This window comes from Cebus imitator, unplaced genomic scaffold (genome assembly GCF_001604975.1).
Source record: "Cebus imitator isolate Cc_AM_T3 unplaced genomic scaffold, Cebus_imitator-1.0 Scaffold290, whole genome shotgun sequence".
Classification (NCBI taxonomy): Eukaryota; Metazoa; Chordata; class Mammalia; order Primates; family Cebidae; genus Cebus; species Cebus imitator.
The window spans coordinates 2,461,979-2,485,358 of NW_016107605.1; the positions used below are offsets into that span (position 1 = coordinate 2,461,979).

The 23,380-nt window shown below is 34.8% G+C and overlaps 1 protein-coding gene across 2 annotated transcripts in view; it reads right to left on the reverse strand.

The window, feature by feature from the left end:
- The window catches only part of CTNNA3 (catenin alpha 3), a 1,771,160-nt gene extending 1,747,964 nt beyond the window's left edge, over nt 1–23,196 (reverse strand). Inside the window, exon 1 of one of the 2 annotated variants that reach the window (XM_017502077.2) lies at nt 22,961–23,196. The gene's annotated coding sequence lies outside the window, so the exon portion shown is untranslated. Of the gene's footprint in view, nt 1–4,329; nt 4,456–22,960 lie in introns of those variants that run through there. The other variant, XM_017502076.2, reaches the window with a different exon arrangement.
- Nucleotides 23,197–23,380: the final 184 nt, after the last annotated feature.

Genomic DNA, 23,380 nt, shown 5'->3' on the forward strand with positions numbered 1-23,380 from the left:
GGGCTTCTGCTGCTGCAAGTCCAGTGAGCCTATGGGTTATCCCATTCCATAATATCGTAAAACAGTTCAACTATATATGAATTCTCATAAGGTCTGATATTTTTAAAAAGCAGAGAACAAAAAGAGAATGGTAAAGGTAGTAGAATTCTCATCAACTCAATGTGAAGCAAAAAAATTTCCATTTCTTCTGTGTTCTCTGTTTAGCAAGAAATAAATAAAAGTCTGCTTATCGGAATAAAGAAAATGAAACCAAAGTCCTTGAAAACACTATATTCATTTTTCTATAAATCAATAAGTACACTTGGGAAAACAAATAGTATGTAACTGGGGAATTTCAGTTTCTTCTGTCTCCTAGTTTTCCATTCCATAATACTCCTTGAAGAGAACTTTTTAAAGTCTCTGCCAGAATCTTTAAATCAACCATCCAAGTTCATTATTTGTCAATATTTTCTTAAAGTTTCTCCAGGAACACTGGCTAAATACCTGTTAATCTTACTTAACTGTTTCTTATCCCACATATTAAGTATCCTCTCTACAAGAAACAGATGACTTTTCTCCCCTGGCTTCAAAACACCACCCTCCTGCTTCTCTCCAACCATTTAGAATTCAAGAAACAAATGGAAGCAAACAACAAAACATTAGTAACACTAGAAATATCCAGTACACATGGACTGAGAACACATTTGGGGACATGGTGGGCAGACTAGCACTTTGCTGTGAAATTACACAGCAAAAAAAGATGGAAAAGCCACAAATACTCATCTTCACTCATCTTTCATAGTAAGAGATCAACAGATACTATTTGAGGTTGAATGCAATTTCTCATTCATGGAAAATTATGTAAATGACGTTTAACCATGTAAAAAGCCTCCCAACCTCATTCATAATAAAAGAAATGCAAATTACAATACATTGAGATATTCTTTCTCACCTTTCAGGTTAGCAATTATCAAAATTTTGGTAACAAACTCGTTAGTAAGGCTGCAGAGAAACAAATACACATATACCTTGCTTGTGGATATTTAAAACATATCCCTATGGAGGGAAAATATGCAATACATATATATGAATTGTATATGTATATGTATGTATTTAAACTTTGACCCAGCAATTCAGTTTCTAGGAATCTACCTCAAATATAAAAATAAAAAAGTGATATGTGCCCAAGACAATTAATTGCAGCAAATTTTGGTAAAAAAAAAAAAAAAAAAAAAAAGAGAAAAGGAGGGAAGAAAGAGAGAGAAGAAGGGAGAAAGGGAGGGACGAAAGGAAGGCAGGAAGGCAAGAAGGCATTCAGAAGGAAGGAAAAAAGGAAGGAGGGAGGGAGGGAGGGAGGGAGGGGATAGAAGGGGAGGGAGGGAACTATGGTATATCCACACAAACAAGTACTACGTAACTGTGGAAAGAAGTGAAGTTTTGTCTATATGCTTGAATGGAGTAATCTGCAGTCCACCTTGTTAAATGAAAAAAGCAAAGTACATAGGAGTATTTATAGTATACTACCTTTATGTAAGAAAGGCTGTACTACAAACACCTTTGTATTTTTGCTTATACTTTCATAAAGAAGTAGTGAAAGACAAATGGAAAACAAATTAAAATAGTGGTCTTTTAGGAGGAGGGAAAAAATAGAGACAGAAGAATGCTAGACTTCTCCGAATGTACCTAGTTTTGGAATTTCGACTTTGAAACCATGTAAATGTGCCACTTAATTAAAGAACATTTAAGTTACAAATCAATCCCAAAAAATTAAAAGCAAACAAAAGAAAATAAACTTTAGTTATATTTCAAGTTAGCTTCATAACCACACAAAAATGAAGAATTTCAAGTGACTTCAAAACATGGTATTTTTACTCTAATCTTTAGAGGGATATCCTCTAAGACAAGAAGAGTATCAAAGTAATCTTAAACTGCATTTAGTTTTCTTATAATTTATGTGGGCATGTGTATACATGCCTTCGTATGTATACCGATACATATACATATATACACATACATTAGGATAAAGCAAATAAATAGTATAAGAAAAAGAAAAGATATAAATATAAAATCAGGCTAGGTGTCGTGGCTCACACCTCTAATCCCAGCAGTTTGGGAAGCCAAGGCAGAGAGACTGCTTGAGGCCAGGAGTGCCAGACGAACCTGGGAAACATAACAAGACCCCTATCTCTATAAAAAATATAAATCAAAAATTAGATCAGCCAGGTGAGGTGGCACATGCCTATAGTCCTAGCTACTTGGGAGGCTGGGGTGGGAAGATCACTTGAGCCAGGAAGTCAAGGCTGCAATGAGCTATGATCAAGCCACTGCAAAAAAAACAAGGAAAAAGCGGCAGGACCTTGTCTAAAAAAAAAAAAAAAAAAAATTCAAAACCTAAACGAATATTTATTTTGTGGGGGAGGGGCTGCCACAGCTGTTGACTTAGACAGGACATCAGAGGACTCAAATACCAGCTTCCCATCGCAGGTCTCGATTTTCACAACCATGGCCCTGGTGAATCATTGCTTATTGATCTTATTTTTAACAATGAATAAAAAAGAACCAAATTATTGTCCCTGGGTCATCATGTTCATATCAGAAGACAACACTGAAAATCCTTAGCAAATCTTAACTGCTACCCTCTTGTCTTTTTTCAATACTGCTGTGTGACAGCAGTGAGTTTCTAAGCTAGTTCACTTAGACAAGCCTAGGTTACTGAGTACAATGTCCAGAGTCCAGAGTCTTCAACATAGTAGGTGTCTCGTGGGTATTTGAAGATCAAAGAACATTACAAAGTCCTGTCTCTGATTTCCTTCTTTCTACCCAACAACTGTTTTTACCACTTAGATCAATCCAGTTAATTTTGACCTTACAGAACTTGAAATTTAAGTTAAATTTACTGCTAGATTAAAAGCGTGAAAAGAAGGAAAGCAGCCAATCCCATTTACAATTTATTTTTTTTAATACTAGGACTAGTATTTATACATTTATACAAAATTGCTAAATATATTTTATTTTAAACAATCATGTCTGTTCTAATACGTAGATATTTGATCTTATGTAGATCACTCCTGGCTGTTTCCAAAAAGCTAAGTTTCTTTAGTCTCTCTTCTGAACTAACAGACCAAATTGTTTTCTGAATACTTGGGCCACATTTATATTCACATAAGTTACTGTGTGGGTTAAAAGGGCAGCAGTTCTTTACTTTTTTTCACCAAAACACAAGTGACATTTAAAGCATATTTAATATTCACAATCCAACATACTCGCCTCACTCCAGACTGCCACCAAGGTAAGGGAGACAACTGGTTTGCATGAAACTCTACCATAAGGTTTCTGAAACCCTCTATTTTCTCTCTCCTCAATCCATAATACACCAGAGTTATAGTTGAAACTGCTGAGTTTATTTTTTTTTTCTTATTCCTGGCTCTGTTTTATATCCACAACTTGTTTTCTTTCTTTTTTTCACTCCACACTTAATTTATCCTATCTTGAATTTCATGTAGCCTTGTAAGTCACCTTAAATCCTTTCTAGAAGAAGGCAAGGAATAAATAAAGAATCATTCTAGGTATCTGAAAAGCAATCTTTTCTCATTTACCTTAGATAAAGCCTTACAACTTTAACTCCTTGCTGCCTCTTAATATGTGCTATACCATATTGAATATACAAGTATAAAAAATCTTGAGTTCCTTCTTTTTTGCTTTACCAATTCTCTGTTTAAAAATATTTAAGTCTGCATACAAAAACTACAGGGAAAACATCCATGCACAATTTAAGTTTAAAAGCCCATAACAGCAATTAAATTGTTTGCACAAATAACCTACTTGCTGTACAATTTTTATGTCTAAAGTACATAAAGTTGCTAGTATGCATACTCAATCATTATAGTAACAGCTCAGTTACAGAGTAGGAGTTTTTAAATGAGCTGATGTAAGACTACTATAGCTTGGGCATTGGCACATTAGAATTTGTTTTAGTGCTATTTTTAAAACCACTAATAAACAGCAGACTTGAGCCTCTGCTCAATTGAATCTGCCTGAGTTGTAAAAGAAAAAAATGTATAAGAGAACCACATTTTTATCTAAATCTGAAATGTCTGCTAATATGCTCAAAAAAGTAGACATTTAAAATTGGAGCTTTCATAAAATAGTCTAGAGTTTAGTGTTACTAAAAGGAAAATTAGTTATAAAAGTAAAAAATGCAAAACATAATAGTTTCTATTCATCCCATTTTACAGAAATAATGTCCTTTCATTTCCCCCAAAGTTATCTAACCAAGAACAGATAATCTATAATTACTAGGATTTGCCTTATAGCAAAGTTTGATTTTTAAAAGTTTGACACTCCACTCACCTACTGCAGGACAGAGTATTGCCCATACACAGATACTAAACCAATTGTCTAAGCAATTTCTTGTATTTAGAAATTCAGTGCCACTATCATGGCTCACAATTTGGCTTATGATGCATCTGTAAGCAAACAGCCTGACAAGCACCCTAGTGTATTTCAGGATGACTGACAGGACACAGTGGCTCAAGCAAGAAAGGGGGATGGGTGCTCTTAAAGCAACATGCCGGTGAAGAATAACATCAAACAGCAGAATCAGACCTGAAATTGTGTTTTTCAGATTTACAGTGAAATAATAATACATTATCTGCTATCAACTTCTAAATATAATTTGCATGGTCATTATGTACCCAAAACACTGCAAATCCCAAAGTAGAATTTTTGAGAATTTATAAAAGTAGAAAAAAAATATATAAAACAGTCATGCTATATGATACTTCCCTGAAGCAATCAAGCTTTTAAGTTACTTAAGATAATACCTGTTATTTTTAAAAGAAATTAAATCACGCTATCCACAGATAAGCTATTCTTTCTTTTCCTCACAATATCAACTTTTATTTTAGATTCATGGGGTACTTGTTCAGGTTTGTTACATGGATATACTACATGATGCTGAGGTTTGGGGTACAACCGATCCCATTACCCAGATAGTAGGCATAGTACCCAGTGGTGAGGTGAAAAAAGCAGTTCTTAGCTCACCTTCAGATTTTGTCAATAGCTTTTACAACAATAATTTAGGAATAAATAATGAAGGTAATTTAAATAGCTTGAATTAATCAGAATTGTTATTGAAGATAAAGGCAAGAGATCCATGTATTTTTCCCCCTTCTACATTCCTTCCCTGTGACCTGCTTCATGATTAAAATATAGACCAAAAGATTAGGAAATTCCAATTGTAGATATTTCCACATTGATTTCACTTCAGAAAACATTTAAGTAACACATTGGCTTCATTCTTCACATTTACAATTTTTTCCTATATTATTTCACAATACTTTGCACTGCTTTTATAATAGAGCAATTATCGATAACTTAAAAAACAAACAAAAAAGTCAAGTCACTCATTTTTAAACACAATCCCTCATTTAACCAGCAGAGGGTATTATGAGATTCTGAAAGCCCACGTATTGCACCCAATGACATGTAGTTTTTATACTTCAGCTAGGAACTGGGACACATCATCTCTACCTTCCTTCGTAATTGTGCTTAGAAATATCCCATTTTCTTTTGCCCATATCAATTTGACTTTAAATCCCAGATTAGTGCCTCTCATCTGTATCAGACTACCATTATTTCTTCCTCTATCTGCTCCTTCAGCTGCATCCTCTGAAAAAAAGCACTAGAAGACCAAGAAGTGGAAATTCTTCTTATGGAAAGACTTCCCACAATCCTAAATTTTTCTGGGACAAACAGAGAGTGATCTTACATAACGATTCTAAGCTCCATTAGAAAATCCAAAACAAATTCTGAAGAAAACAGAACAAAACTAAAAGATAAAATCTCTCTTCAAAATTATATGACACTTGTAAACTCTTTAACTCATATACTATAATTGCCCCGTTTAATATTTGCTAAATTTTCATTACATATTAGAAGCCACAGGCTAATTTTTAAAGATATATTTCCTATTGCTATATTATTATATTTCTCATAAGTATGCAGTATTATGACTAACGAAGTTCCCATACAATTGACAGGTTCTTTATTTCACAACTTAACACTCAGTATGGAAAGACATGGACAGCAATATGCCTGATTTATTCTAAAAATAAAAATTCTACTATCTAACTAAAATCATTAACTCCCACAAATTTATCTTGACTGAAGATAAAAAAAAAATTCTGTTTCTTTTATGCTATTAAGGCACAAACATCAAGTTCATTAAGTTAACTATGGCAAAAGTAAAAAAACAGGTTCAAAGAGCAATCTGTTTTTTCATGCTCTCAGACTTGTCACTAATGACATATCCTCTATGTTGAAGTACCAAATTTTCCAAAGAGAAAATAAATGTGAATTCTCTTCCTCAATTGTCATTCAAAATAAGAAATTATAGGTTATTCTCCTTTTAAGGGGAATTCTATTTCTGATAATAAAAGCAAGCTTTGAGTTCTTCATTGAAAGAAACTGCTCTGTAAGATCATTTCTCATACTTAAACGTGGCATTTTCTTTCCTCTTGTAATAACTAACAATAGCCAGGTAAATATCATATTTACATTTGGAAATAAAATATGATATCTCAACTATATTCTTTTATGAAATTTTATATCTTCAATTTTCTAAACAGATATATTTGCTATAATAGAAAATAGATACTGGGACTTTGTTCTCAAATTAACTTATAGGATAAGCCACTATTCAGAAGAAAACTGAAAAGTCAGTTTTGTCAGCAATTTGCTTATCCTTTTTGCCAATCACCCACACATTTTGGAATATGTATATAAATAACGTTGTTGTCATTTCTAGCTAACCATGTAATTCTACTTTACTTTCCAACTGTGAGTTTGGTTCCTGACACAGGCTCTCCTGAACTATGTCTCACTCGGTGGTTTTCGGTTTCCCCAGGTGCCTTAAGAACCTACATCTAAAGGCCTTATTAGTCTCAATTCTATTTGTAGATTTTTTTTTTAATTAAGGATAATGCTTAGGGGGAGGGGGAGACTGAGTAAGCAGTGAATAGATACTACTTACTTACTTTAAGCTAGGTACTTAAATAGATACTACTTTAAGTACTTAAATAGATACTACTTTAAGTAAGTAGAATCTATTCACTGCTTATTCCTTTTTACTTTTAGCAAAAATGTCTCCATACATTATATGCTCTATTTGAATTTTCAATACATTTTATATATACAGTAGTCCCCCCTTACAGACAAGGTATGTGTTCCAAGACCCATAGTGAATTCCTGAAACCACACAGATAGTTCTGAACCCTATGTGTGTTTTTTCCTATACCTACAAACTATGATAAGGTTTAATTTATAAATTAGGCAAGAAACGAATAATAATAATTATAAAATGGAGCAATTATAACAATATACCTGCATCAGAACTCTTGCGCTTTGGGGTCAGACTGTGACAGCACATTTGAAAATCTAGATGGCCTCTGAGTGACTAATGGGCAGGCAGCATACACACCAGGGCATGCTGGACAAAAAGATGATTCATGTCCTGATTGGGACATAGTAGGATAGCACAAGATCTCATTGTGCTACTCAGAATGGCACACAATATAAAACTTATGAATTGGTTATTTCTGGAATTTTCCATTTCATATTTTCAGACCAGGGTTGACCTTGAGTATCTAAAACCACAGAAAATGCAACCACAGATAAGAGGCCTACTGTATTTCTTTTTTCTTTTTTTTGAGACGGAGTCTCGCACAGTTGCCCAGGCTGGAGGGCAATGGCATGATCTTGGCTCACTGCAACCTCCGCCTCCTGGGTTCAAGTGATTCTCCTCCCTCAGCCTCCTGAGTAGGTAGGATTACAGGCAACCGCCACCATGTCTGGCTAATTTTTTGCATTTTTAGTAGAGATGGGGTTCCACTACATTGGCCAGGCTGGTCTCAAATGCCTGACCTTGTGATCCGCCCACCTCGGCCTCCTAAAGTGCCTACTGTATTTAATTTATCTTCAAAACAACTTATTACTTCCCTAATTATTGCAGTGGGCTCTTAGTAGGTAATATTCATACCAATTAACAGGTATAGTGCAAGCTTGGACTCTGACATAGGTTAGGTATGCTAAGTTTGAGGTGCAGTGGCATATCCAAATAGTTACATCCCAATAGCAACTGGATATGGAGAAACCATGAACTGTGGAAAAAAAATTATGCCTAGAGATGCAGATATATTAACTTGTCCATCCATGTTACACTCTAATCTATAAGAGTAGATGAGCTCTCCCAAGATTAATTATAGAAAGAATAAGGCAGACACGTTACAAAACAAGTACAGTGAAGAATATGAGAAGAAATGTCATAACAAGAATAGTAAGAAATGCAAAAGAAACTGAGTTCAAATTCAAACTCACTTTACTCTCTTTGGCCTCACCCACAATGATCCCAATTTACCCTGTTTTCCTGATGTAAAATGAGACCTATAAAACTTCTATGAAGAGTAATTACTTATAAAATTACACATAGAATGTAAAGGAATGCGAATTACCATGCCAAATAATTCATTAATCAATTATCATTATTTTGTGGAAAGACATTTTTCTCTTTGTGAAATTCTTCTTTTCTAAACCAAAATGCCATTGAATTTTAGAGGGCTGTTGTGAGAGACATCAAATAGATTGCCTCTCTGATTTTTAAATGAATAAAGAATTATTATGTCCACACAGTTTTATTTAGCAAATTGAATCCAGGTCATCAATGGAAGTCATCTACTCCGTCCATGATAATAATTTATAATTGGATAGCAAGAAAATGTGGTCCTAAAATGGAAGTATGTTTAGAGCTTCTTCCAAAGTTGCAACATGATTAATAGATAAAATTAAAGGGACACTAACACATATTAATAAACTGAGTATTTTTTTAGAAGAGTGGGTATAGGATGGTTAAAGATAGAATACCAAACTAAACACAAACAAATGACAATAAGAAAAAATAGAAACCTCTGTGTCTTGTTCCCACATAAGACTTATGGAGTTGTGCCAATCTGCTTCATTCCAGAGCAGAGAACCACTCAGTCACTGAGGCTATATTAGAAAGAGTGGAAGGAAATCCTTTTCTCCCACACTCTCCGTTTCCAAAGATAATAACAGAAAACTAGAGAGTGATGGACTTCACTATCAAGCAGCCATGTTTATTTTACTCATGTCTTTCATTGACTCCCTAAGTCTAGTCTACTGATTTTGCATAATAGAGCAAAATAAATATATCTGCAAAAATAAATAAAATCAACCTTGTAAAACTTGTAGTATCCCTAAATTTTCCAAAATATAATTGCTGTAGTCATTAAATTAAAACTATAACATCATTCCTATCAGGTCATCAATTGCATGCAAAAGAATGAAGCTTATCACAGAGAAAAGTAAAATAATTAAATTCAATGACAGAGCAATGAATTACATTTCTTTTACTTCAAATGATAACCCTGCCAAATCAGTCTGAGTAGCCCATACACACACATCCCAAGCCAATCCACTTTTTTCCCCCTGGGTCTTGGATGCACAGAATTAGACATAATCAATCATGTTTCTCGCTGGTGATACTGGTCCATGAAAAGCCTGTTTCATTTTTTGTTTTCATAGTCTATATTCCCCTATTCGTCCTCAGTTTCATTCCCCATGCTGCTTCTTATGGTAGTTAATGGGACACTTTTCCGATTAAACTTCCATAACTTTTTTTACATATGCTATGTAAGTCTACTATAATATATAACTTCATGTATGTATGGATTTTTAAATTTACACAAATAATATTGTATTTCCCATCTCTTTCTACTTCTCTCTCTTTCTCTCTCTGTTTCACTGTATTTTTTTTTTTTTATCTATGTTGGACTATAAAGATGTGGCAAACACTGCATGTTTGCTTACGCAGCACATAATCCCAGCCTTGCTCTCCCTTATCTTTCTCTGGTATGGAAGCAGGACATTTGATTTCCCAGCCTTCTTTGCAACTCGGAATGGCATGTGAAAGAATTCTGGCCAATGAGACGGTAAAGCTTTTGCTTTCCCCATCAAAAGGACATTAGTATCCTTGCCATGTCTTCCTTATCTTGACTGTGGTAAGGTACCTGTAAATAAAACAATCTTACCACAAAGCTGAAGAGGAAGGATGACAGAGCAGAACTATAGAAAGAACTTGGGCCCTTGATAACATCCGTTATTAACTTCTTACCTCCAGACTTCTTGTTATTTGATGAAAATGAGTTCCTAACTAATATAATAGATTTAGTTTGTTCCTTTATTTTCCATTATGTAGCATTCTATCACACGCATTTATAAATATATTTTATGTGTCCATATCACTAATCAAGTACATTTTGGTAATAGCCAACTCTTTGCTATGGGAAACAATGCTATAATAAACATTCTCATACATGTCTCTTTGTATGCCTATGCAAGAGTCCCTCTGGTGTATATATATGGGCTGAATTGTATCTCCTCAAAATTCTGGTGTTGAAGTCCTAACCCCTAGTACCTTAGAATATGACTGTATTTGGAGATAGGTCCGTTCAAGAGGTGATTAGGTTAAAGTGAGGCTGTTAGGATGGGCCCTAATTCAATTCTACTGGTGTCCTTATAAGAAGAGGAAATTAGGACATAGAGAAGAAAACACAGAGGGGCGACCATATGAGGAAGGTGGCCATCTGCAAGACAAGGAGAGAGGCCTCAGAAGAAACTAATCCTGCTGACACCTGGATCTTGGACTTCTAGCCTCCAGAACTGTGGAAAAATAAACTTCTCTTTCTTAAAGATCCCAGTCTGTGGTGTTTTATTCTGACAGTCCTACCTAACTAATACAATTCAGAAGCAGAATTTCTGCGTCAGAATGTAAGTATTCAATTTCAATGCATATTGTCAAATTGGTCTCCAAAAAACACCACCAGCAGAGAATGTAAGTTTATGTATCCCCACCTCCTCACCAACACAAGATATTACATGACATTTCACGTCCCACCAACGTAGACATGCAGAGGAGTTCTCACTATTGTTTTGATTTGCACTGCTGATAACCACTGTAATTGCTAATCTCTTTTTAGGTGATTAGTCAGCCACTCAAATATCCCTTCTATGAATTGAATTGCTTAATTGTATTCTTCACCTGTTTTTTTTCTCGGTTGCCTGTTCATTTCTTTACTGATTTCAAAGAATTCTCCATATAATGTAAATATAATCCTTTGTCAATAACAGTCCTTCAAAATATCCTCTCCTTACTTCATATGTCCCTCTTTGTCTAGGAAATCTTCCCTTGAATATTCTACCATCTGTATATGAAAGTTCCATTTTCTTCACATCCTTACACATACTAGGTTATTACCATATATTAATATTTGCCAATTTAATGAGTATGATAAAGTATCCTATTGCTGTTTTAATGTGTCTTTACCCAGTAACTAGTGAAGAAAACTAAGTTTCCTTTGATGTATTTATGGGTCATTCCAGTTTTCTTTTCTGTGCATTATCTTTTTACATATCATTGACCCTATTGGATTGTTCCTTATTTGATCATTTATCTTTTCCTTATTAATTTTTTGCAGTTTTCAATAAAATCTTATGATAAATGACTTTTGTTAAATGGTGTACGAGTCAACTATTTTGACAATAACAGCATATGAAAAAAAAACACCATTGAGTTTTAGAACTCAGTTTTAGAACTCAGTGTCCTAAGAACACATTTATTCTTTCTTGTAGATTTTCAGGAGAAAATATCCTCTCCTTGAAGATTGGCTAATACAGAATGGACCTGGCTTAGCTTGCTCCAAGCTGTAGTTTTGGGATCCAGAACTGCTCCACATTTTTCTCATCTTCCTTGGAAAAGTAGGCCACTTACAGGATATTCTTCTCATGAACAGAAACACAAGAGGGGCAAATGGAAACATCCAGTACCTCTTAAGGTGAAGGCTCAAAATTGGCACTCTGCCTTTTCTGCCCACATTCTAATGGGCAAAGCAAGTCATATGGACAAGTCTAAAATTAATGGAGCAGGGAAATACACTCTGCTTCTAGCAGGAGGAATAGCAAAGTCATATGGCAAAGGGGATGGATATAGGGAGAGAGAGGATTGGGAAACAACAGTACAATCCACCTTATATGGATAAATGTGAACACACCCTGTCAGTTGGTAGTTTTTGTTTCTTTTTATTGTTTTTTCAGTCTTTTAATTAATTTAGTTGATTTTTTGTACTAATGTAATAATTTCAGTATTTTAATTTACAGCTATGTTTTTGGGGTCTTATTTAAGAAATTATGTCCCATCTTAAGATCATAAATATATTCTCCTATATTTCTCTCTAGAATGCAATCATAGGGATCAATAACCAATATATTTTAAATTAGCATATGCCTAAATGTAAGATTATATCATATAAACTAAAGGCTGAGGCACCCAGGTTAAATAATTAAAGTTAAAAACATTTACCCAAGGATGACTACTTATTTCAGGTGAATTTTTGAGCAGGGTCTTTAAAATATATTAATGATACTGGCTGGCAAAAAAAGAGAAAGACCCAGGAATTGTAAGAAATCACAAAACTTGATCATCTATCATCTATTATAAACAGATCTTTATTAATCTAACCAATATGGGTATATTCAAAAATGCAAAGCATAAGAACACAGAAAAATATCTACAGTCTTCTGAGGTCATGCCAATGGAAAAAGAAAAAAGAAACTTTCATAGAACTAAACAATTATAAAATGATGCAAGTTATGATGTCATATTTGAAAAAAATATGTGTATATGTAGTAATAGCAAGGTCCACTTCAATAGTTTTAGGTAAAAATGAAGTCAGTCCTATTTTCAAGCTAAAACCACTTCCCAATTGCCAGGCTGGCAGGGAATCTAGCATCTCTCTTGTCTCTAAAATTGTTCAAAAATTCTGGGGGCGTCTCCATTCACATGCCACAGAAAAAGAAAACCAGAGAAATGGAGTAGAATACAAGTGGGCTCTGTTGAAGGATGCTGGTGTTCTGTTCCTGGCACATAGTTTACTGATGGAAGCTGATTCCCGACAGTCCAGTGAGGCCCTTTCTCCTGCGGCACTCTTACTGTTGCTGCTGTGGATCCTGTGAGAGGCGCAGTGATTTAAGACAAGCATACCATTCCCACGTAAGTATGGCACGGAACCCATGCCTTCAACGTTTCAGTTTACTAAGCCTAGTGGCTGAGTTGGGAGGGCCTTCCAGTCAGTTACACATGTGCCAGAAACAAACCCTCCTGGGTAACATAGGCCACCAGGGGGGTTGTAGTTTAAGGGTCTTTGGTGTTCTTTCTCAATAGCAAATTTTAATCAGGACTAATTTGATGCATGGGTCAGGGGAACTCTTCCTAACAACAGACACATTGTAAAAGGAAAAAGTCCAGGTCTCCAGTCTTCTGTTTGAAGGCTCCCAGACTCTACAAATTTCCTCCAGTCTCCCCAGTGCTGACCAGCTCTGCAGCTGAAACAAGACTAGAAAGGGCAAGCTTTGAAAAGTTAGAAAAAGACCCTTTCACACAAGTATCTGAGATACAAAAGGATAATGATCTCATTAATGTTTCCAAACACCAGGGGAAATTTTCCCTTACCTTAAGGTTCACAGATAAAATATGAAATGCCCACTTCGAATTTCAGATAAACAAAGAATAATTTTCTGGCATAAGTGTGTGTCCTATGCAATATTTGGGGCATAGTTACACACACACACACACACACACACACACACACACACATAATTGTTGTTTCCTTGAAATTTAAATCAACAGTATGTCCTGTATTTTTATTTAGTAAATCTGGCCACTTTACCTTATCTACTTCATGAATTACAAACTGAGGGAAAAAGGAGCTGAATCTCACTTGTGCCTAAATTTGCAACAGCCACAGAGGCAAACCCTCGCATCCTACCCAGGTAACCTCACATCCTATCAATGACTCGGGGCTGGCACAGCCAATCAAAAAGTCAGCTTGCACCCCCCTACTTCAAAGCAGCTGCTTTTCAGGTAGCCAGGGATGTTTCCTAGCCACCTCTCAGCAATACATTTCTAACTACACTCAGCCAAAAGATTTTGATTCCCAGAAATGCAGCACAGGATGAAAGAGAACAAGGAAAGAATGACATATTGTACTCTGGTATGAGAAAGCCCCAACAGAGAAGGCAGACACAAGAAAAACACAGGCAGAAGGGTATTCTGGAGATTAGGTTTTATGCATCTCTTTCAGAAAGGTGACCGAATTGCTTCAAGTTATCTAGGGTTAAATTCACCTCCAAGTAGAGAAACAAATAATAGGAATAGGAGAAGAGTTGCCCCAATGGAAATGTACCTCATGTAGCCCATAAACTTAACAAGATACTTACCCTTCACTTTATGATTTGAGAGAATAATTCTGTAGAACCAAAACTGATAGTGATGGAGCTCAAAGGCTACACATACCTCATTTATGACAAACACCAGAACTACATATAAATCTCATGTATTTCAAAAATAATAGAAAAAAACAAAATTGTAAAATTGTATAACATAAAAGAGGAAGACACTTTCTTACCGAAGTAAGGGAAAATTATCTCCAAGACAAAAGAAAATTTAGAATACATCTATGCTGTGTTCTCAGTGAACTACCTAAAAATGTAAATTCTAGGAAAGAAGTGATGGAAAGGCTAAAAAGAAAAGAAAGTTGACTGAAGTGAGAGGTCAAGATAAAAAGAGACCTGGCAAAGATTTAAACATCCAATAATCTGTCAAAACCAAAAGACAATAAAGTAATTAAAATCTGAATCATTTCTCTTCTTCATCTCCTGCCTCTCTACCAGCAGCTTCATCATTCAGAGGGCAAAAGAAGCAAAGAATGGAACTGCTACCCTGGATTTAATTATTACCAACAAAGAATGATACGTTAGAGAAGTGAAAGTGACAGGAACCTTGGGGAAAACTGAACATATCATCTTAGAGTTCATTACAGCCACAAAAGAAAACACAAAGCAAAGTAAGACAAGTATCTTAGATTTCTTAGCTGTTGAGAGAAAATATAAGAATGACCCAGAGCCACAGACTTTAAATGAAAGATAGGTCAAAAAATGTAAGCCATTACTACATCGCATATGAGGAAAAAATGAGAGAGAATATATACTCAACACGGTATGCAAGGAGCTTTCTAAAGAGCTAAGATGTTTGAAGAACATACAAAAGAAGAAGGAAGAGGGTAAAGGTTGCATGAACACATCGTTGTAGTATCGTTCTATTAGGAGAGTGGTATAAACCTAGGATGAGCAAAGACTTAAACAGCACAAAAACTTTTAAGGTTGTATTTGAGGATGGAAGGACAAAAAAGACACAAGTCCCCTCCTCCCCCAGGCAGGCTCTATAATATTAACACATAACAGCGAGAAAGCAAAATGACAATATTTTTACTTTACTTTCATCTTGTCTCCCAAGGAGAATGGTCTCTAAAATGAAAAGATTGTACCAGCAATCTTGAGAGGAAATTGATAAACAAGAAAGGAAAAAAGATAGTAAGAAAATGCTTAACAATTTAGATAAATGTTCATTTCTGGGTATATTCTATCAAAGCAGGGTTTCTCATCTTCAATACTATTGACATTTGAGGCTGGATAACTCTTTATGGTTGGGGACTGTCCTGTGTGTTGTAAAATGTTTAGCAGCATCCCTGGCCTCTATCCACTAGAAGCCAAAAGAACCTGCCCCCTAGTTATGACAGCTAAAATATCTCCAGACATTCCCAAATGTCCCCCAGGAAGCAAAAGCACCCTGAGTTGAGAACCACTATTTTACAGAGCACTGAAAAAAATATATATGTTATCACAGAATTCTTGCAGTATCTTGGCATAATAATGGAAAATGAGAGTGGTAACATAATATTGGGAATTGACAAATGTTGTCTCATATATCAGAAAGGTAGAATTTAAAAAGTAAAACCAAATTCTATCTTGGTCTCTAGAAAAGTATCAAAATATTATTAATTAGAAAAGAGAACAATGATTTTTTGCTAACTTGGTATAGGTTCACTAAGAGCCACACATACTAAACTAACTTAATTTTCTTCTCTTCCTTTTTCTTCAAAATCATTGCTAAAAAGATGAAATTGGTTTGACTCAAACATATTTTAAATCTTTTGTGAAATATTCTTTGCCAAGACCAAGAAATGTGAGCTATCTCATACACTGTTGGTCAATGTGAATAATGGTAAAACCTCTTTGGAAAGCATGCTGATAGTATTCCTAAAATTTTATATGCACAAATTCTTGAACAAACCAATGCCACTTCTAGGAATCTGAACACACATACAAAGATGCATGTCATGAACTACAGAATTGTTTGTAGCAACATAAGGTAGAAACAACCTAAATGTGCATCAAAAGGGACTAGTTAAATAAATTGTCATATATCCTTTCATTGGTGTGACTTTATTATTAGAGGGTCAGAAAAGCCTTAAAAAATATAGAGTCTAATTGGATGTCATTTGAGTAATAGTAACAGAGATATCAAAAATATTTAACCCAAACAGCACGGCTCAGGCCCCCGGCAATCAGAGCTTAGCCTGGAGCTGTCTTGGAAGCCTCATCCTGTACCAAGTGTTTCCGTTGCTGGGTCTAGGAAAGGTCCAGGGGGTTTCAAGCAGAGGCCAAGTGGAGGAAAATCACTGGTGAGGGTAAGGGAGAAGTACAAAAGCATTTCATATTTTAACAATCTGTATGGCCTCACTAGGAAGTCCTCACTAACAGATAAAACAACATTAAAATAATTCAGAATAACATGGAGCAATAAATTGATCGATTGAAATAGAACTCAGATTTCACCAATCAAACATGGCTTGGGTAAGATTTTAGAAGGTCACAGGAATCAGAATCTTCTAGGAAAGCTGTGATGGGGCTTTCAGTGTCCAGCCCAAAAGCACCAAATTGTAGAAACCAGTACCTCTGTATCACTGTCCAATCTTCCCAGCTGCATTGTCTTTGACTGTTTCTCTGGCTCTCCTGCAAGTCTATGAACTACCTAATGTCATTTATGAAACTCTTGTTGCTTAAACCAACTAGAGCAGACTTTGGTTATAACCAAAAACCCTGGCTAAGGTACCCTTTACTAAAATAAATGTGCATATAACTTTTTTATTTTAAAAAAGTTAATTTTTAAAAGTGATTTTTTTTTAAAAAGACATGTGGGCTGATTACTGAAATAGATCTGAGGAAACACTTGGTTGAAGAAATAAATCCAAAAGAGCAGCATAGAGATCTAGATCCTAAAAGCTCATCTGAATATGAGCTGTGTATCAACCCCTAGAGGCACTTCTTAAAAATACAAATGTGGGCCCATATCAATGGCTCACTTGCTTATACATAATAACAAATTTTTAAATATGATGGAAGGAAAGAGACCATTTATGATACCAACCAACATTTTTAAAATACTGACAGGTAAACAATTTTAAAATTCTACTGAGCATCATAAAAGAATTAAATAAATTAAAAAGTGATGTATAGGCAAACTGAACATTACAAAAGTGTTAATTCTCCCTGTTAAATGTCCATAGACCACATGAAAACTTGATAAAGTGTTAAAATTCATCTAGAAATAAACATGCTTATTGCATAGGCAACCAACAGTGTCTATCACAGGCTATTTGATTTTTCCTAGATGTAATATGTGATTACATCTAGGAAATGAAAGGACAAAAAAGAATAAGAAGAAGAATTATTCCTTCCAGTTATTAAAACGAAGTTATTTTAAAAGTAGGGATTGGAAAAAATAGGAACAAATATTAATAGAACAGAAAAGACAGCTGAGAAATGGACTCCACTATAAACTTAGCTTATGTTAATATGGCTTTCAAATTATCAGGAAAAAGAGTGATTCTTAAATAAATTATCATGGATCAACTGAATAAACATTTAGGAGAAAGATTAAAAATAAAGCTTACTCTCTGCTCACTTTTTTTTACAAACTGAATTCCAGATGTAGCAAGAATTTTAAAGTTCTGAAAGTATGAATATATGTTTATGTATAATAAACTTACAATAACTAAGTGTAAATTTTTATGTATAATAAAATTTTAATGTATGTATAATAAATTTATCAGAATTAAACAGAAAGCCCTTTCTAAGCAAAGCTCAAAACCCAGAAGCTGTAAAAGAAGAGGTTTAAAATTTTGACTACAAAAATATTTTGTTTTCTATATAATTCAAAAAAAAACACAAAAGTCAAAAAATAAACAACAAATTATGGGGAAATACCTTGAACAGGCAAAAAGCTAATTTGCTTAATTTACTATGGTGGGATAAAAAAAATGACTCAATAGAAAAAATTGGGCAAAGGATTTGTAAAGGCAATTTATATAAAAAGAAGTGCAATGGGCTAATAAGTACTTAGAAATTGTTCAACTGTACTCATCATTAATTAAATGCAAATCAAATACAACAAGATACTATTTTTACCAAGCTGTCAAAATTGAAAATTTTTGATATGGTATCATCAGTGCTGGTTAATGGTTGGGACCATAAGCTCTCAGTATACACTGTTGGGGAGATATAAACTGATATGAACTTCTTGAAGAGAAATATGACAATATCTCTCAAATTATTATGCACACTCTTTAATGAGTTGAATAATATTTCCAATTAAAGGTAATACTTATGAAATTTTAAAATAAACATTCTCATTGATACAGCAATTCTACTTCCATGAATTTAACCTAAGCATACACTCAAAAAGTATACCAGGATATATGAACAAGAATATTCATTGCAACACAGCAACATGACAAAACAAATAAAAAATACTGAAAATTACAAACATGTCCATCAATTCAGAATGGGCTAAATAAATTCTGCTACATATATAGAGTAAAACACAATAAAGCTGCTAGAAAGAATGAGGTAAGTCTATATGAACTGCTATGCATCTGTCTTAACCAAATATAACTGTCTTAAGGGGGAAGGAGATACAAGATGCAGATCAAACTGCATAACATTATGTCTTTTTTTTCCTGATCGAAATTAGGGTTCTATCAATTAGCAAGCAGAGGAGAATACATGGATATTGCATATGCAACCAACAGTGTCTATCACAGACTATTTGATTCTTAAAAGAAACTAAGATTCCTTTGTAATCCCATACTGGGAAAATAGAACCTGCAGAGTCTAACAGAAAGGCAAGTTAATCCTGCAAATTCCCATGAAAACATGACCCATGAGCTTCAGCCCTGGACTAAGACAGAAACCAGGATCTCTTCTGGAGAATCTCAGAGAAGTTGGTTTATTTATTACTCTCACTTCACCCCTATCCACAAAAACACACACATTAGAAAGGAAACATCATGAGGACAGGGTCTATTTTTGGTTCACTAGTATTTATCCCCAGACTAAGAGCTATGTCTGACACACGAGTCATCGAGAATGAATGAATGACTTCCAAACCAACATTAGAGTAGACTCAATGTAGCCCTTTGGCAATCCTGCCTCTCATTCCATTGGCTCCTCAATGAGCTAACTCTGGGCCTCTTTGCCCTGATGCCACCTCTAGAGCCTTCATCAACTGAGACTTGGTAATTCATTTATTACCTAGTTAATTTTATACTTTCATCCCTATTCTCTGCCTTCATGCATATAGGTTAGAGGAGATAAATGTTTATACAGTGTAACTTAAGCAATGCTACTCAAACTGCAGGTCTGCAATGAGAAAAGGAGCTTGTACTAGAATTAAGTTAGTGAGTACTTCCTTCATCTAGGAAGTCTCGCTACCAAGTGCTTAGGGTGTAGCTGATTTACTTTCAGGCATAAGCCTCTTATCTCCTTTCATAGACCAGTTAAAAACAGAACTGCCCATTACATTTTGAACAGCGCTAATTTAAAGTAGGGGCCTCCATTGTTCAAGTTCCAGTATTCGAGAGACTTTCTTTGCACTAAACATTGCCTTCTCCATCAAGTCAATTTCCCCATTGCCAGGAGGGATCTGAAGCAGAAAAGCATCCTGGTTAGGATAACAAGAGGCAAAGAAAAGAGATGGGGAGGGTGCCAAATAAACTTCACCTAATCTTCAATTTTGCGCATAGGAATTCACAGTCACTTATCATATGCTAGAAGCTAGTGATTAAATTGGTAACAGATTACCGGCTGAGTCCCAGGCAACAATAATGTGGTTAAAAACAGTAATTAAGAATGTGAAAAATCAGATGCAATGGCTAACAGTCCTGTTCACCTTCAAAAATTCTGCAGCCTCAACTATCTGTCACTTTCCATTAGATTTGCAACTTGGCTAAACTCTGGAGTTCCACCCCGCAGTACCATGTCACTTAAAATACAGTATCCCAGCAAGAATCAGAAAATCATGCTTTTTAAATCTCTAGACTAGCATTCCCATGAACCAATGATCCATAAATAAACACTATTTTTAAGTCTTCATTATGAAGCACATAGTTTCTCTTCACGCCAGTTTGGGTTGCCAACTTCTCTTCTTAAATCTTAATCCCTCCTACTCCAAAAAAATAGAAACATGCAAACAGAAGTTCATGGGGAACAGAGAATGAAATGCCCATCCTTCTGTAGCTATGGTCTGTCTCTAAATATTACCAAATAATAAAACTTTACAATTTAAAAAGCTTTTTGATACAGGAAGAATGTATTCTTTAATAATTCATAATTCTATATCTCACTGCCCACCACATAATATTGATATCTCTAATCTCTCCACTTTGATTTCTTCGGACCAGTCACCACTTCCAATAATTAGTTTTGTCTATCACCAATTCCTTAGCTTTCTTCCTTCAATATACTCTATTTATAAAACCATGGTTCCCAAACTGAGCAATGACAAAATTAAAACTTATTTTCCCTGACTCCTTCCACAGCCATGCCTTATTCCATTCTCATGTTTTCCCTTTAGGAAAACCCAATACTGAATGGCTCCTCTGGCTTGTGCCCTCTATCCTTTTCTTTCTATTCTGCTGCCTACAGATTTTCTCCAAATACTTCTAATTTCTCCAAAGATTCACAATGACTAAAGAATTTATTCTTCCTATTCCCATTTCTTTGTCACAGTTGCATCATAAAAGTCAAATAAATCCCTATGTCTACATGGTCTTCTAACAAAGTTATTTATAAATTTTATTGTTTTAATGTCCAAAGTAACATAAGTGATCAACAATACTATCTGTTGGTTTCAGGCAGAGCTGAAGTATTTTCAACTCTGACATGTAGCTTTGTTGATATCCGCTGTAAAAATTCTGTGAGTAGGAGAGATTCTGTCCTTCTAAACATTAAGTATTTTGATATCTATGTACCTGATAACAATGTTTTACACTTCATAGACACTCAATAAATATATCATTTGGTAGACAAGGAATTTTGCAATGCTTTAAAAGAATAACAGTGAAAACACATCTTAAATATCACAACCTTTACCTTCAAACATAATATTCTCTAATCCAACACTTCCACACTTAGAAACAGAGATAAAGGAAATTATCTTAAATATACATACATACATATATATACACATAAGTAAATACACAAAGATGTTTACCATAGCACCTAGGTGTTCAGCAATGATTAATAAAATTATATTCATTCACTTGGAAGAATGTTACACAAATTTAAAATGCTACACCATTGTAGAAGAGGTAATATTCTGTGGAAAATGTTTTGCTATATGGTTAAATAAAAAAGCAAGGTTCCAAATTTTATCTATAGTATTACTGCAATTATTTTTAAAGCCATCTAGAAAAAAAAGACTAGAAGGAAACACATCAGTGAGATTACTGGCAATATTTTTTTTTGTGCTTTCAAAATTCCTACAATGAACACTTAATGCTTTTATAGTGAAAAAACATTTTATCATAAAATTCCCAATCAAATTTTACTCAAATAAAAAGGAAGATTCAGACTATGTGTAGGAGGTAACAAATGGGAATAACTTTGTCTATGCTGTCTGTATTTTAGGTTTCTCCATTTAACAAACTTGTCCTATAGTACTACTGAGATTTTTTTTATAATGGATAACAAAATTTTAATAGCATACTCAAATATGCCATTCAAATCTGACCTGGATAATCGGCATCTTCAAATCACAACTATTCTAATATGCTGAGTTTTCAATATGTCTAAGGAACTAGCCACAAACTCAGAACCAAGGCAAATCTGAAATCCTGTTTTTCCCACTTTGTTTTAATCAAATCATTGAATTCTAATATATCTCCAGAGATCTTAGTAGGCACATATCAGTGACTCAAAACCTCTACAGTAAATGAACTTTCTGATGCCTAACCCCAATTTCTTCGTTTCCTTATGAACTCATTTTTTCTAATTCTGTCTTCAGTGTAACTGACAGCAGCTGCTCACAATCACTCAGATACCAATAGATAGTGACCTTTTCTTTACATGATTGATCATTACATCTCATGATCTTTCCATACAGTGATTTTCATTTGATTATAACTGGTCATCCAACAGTTCTGAAAGCATTCCTCAACCTCCTAATATTCCTGCCAATTATAAAGCAAATAGATATTAAATTTGGAAATTAATGCTTTTTGCCATTATCTCGCTTGAAACATCTTCCATTTACTATGAATTAGCTTTTGGTTGGAAGTAAAATCCCTTCAAACATATTCCATCTTTGCTTCCTTTTCCCCACTCCCATGCCAAAGCACAAGCATCTAAGCCATATCTTAAATTTTCCTGCACAGTATCCAATCTGCTTTTTATAGCCAGAAGCTCTCTGAATGCAAAGCACGACCTTGGCTACCAGCTTCCCCTGGCAATAGTTCGAAAGTTATTTATAACTCTAAAATTAGCGTGAAAGCGTACATTTCTCATCATAACTAGTCAAAACATTCCCATTTCATATAATAATGTGATCTTCCTTAATTCAGAAGGAAACCCCACATTTTAAATCTCTGATTATAACTAAGACACAGGAATTCAATGCAGAAATGAGAATTCGCTGATGTTCAGCTCTTCTCTTTACAAACTTGACTCTTACCTTTCTGTTTCTTCCTATGAAATAAATAGGCTTAAAATGCAGCTCCTGTAGGGAATTTTCCAAAAAGAGCTTGGGGGGGTGGGGTGAAAAAAGACTTCTTGGTGGTCACAGGGTTACAGAGTACCAAACTGAGAGGCAGTGACAGTGGGGCAGTCACTTTAGCTGAGCATTGTTCACCCAGGATAAGAAAGAAAGGGGAGGTTACAAGCCAGGGTGGGTGGTATCTAATCCTGAACTGCTAGTCACTGACCTCACTGACAACTTGTTACTGAAAATACTTCGTTGAAAAAGGCCAGACACATACTTTGCCTAGAGACCTACAAACATAGCTCTGAATAAGTTAGATCTGCACTTCTCTAGTTCCCTTCCAAAAGAAGAACCTCTTATATCTAATTAAAGCCAAAGGCTGGAATTATTGAA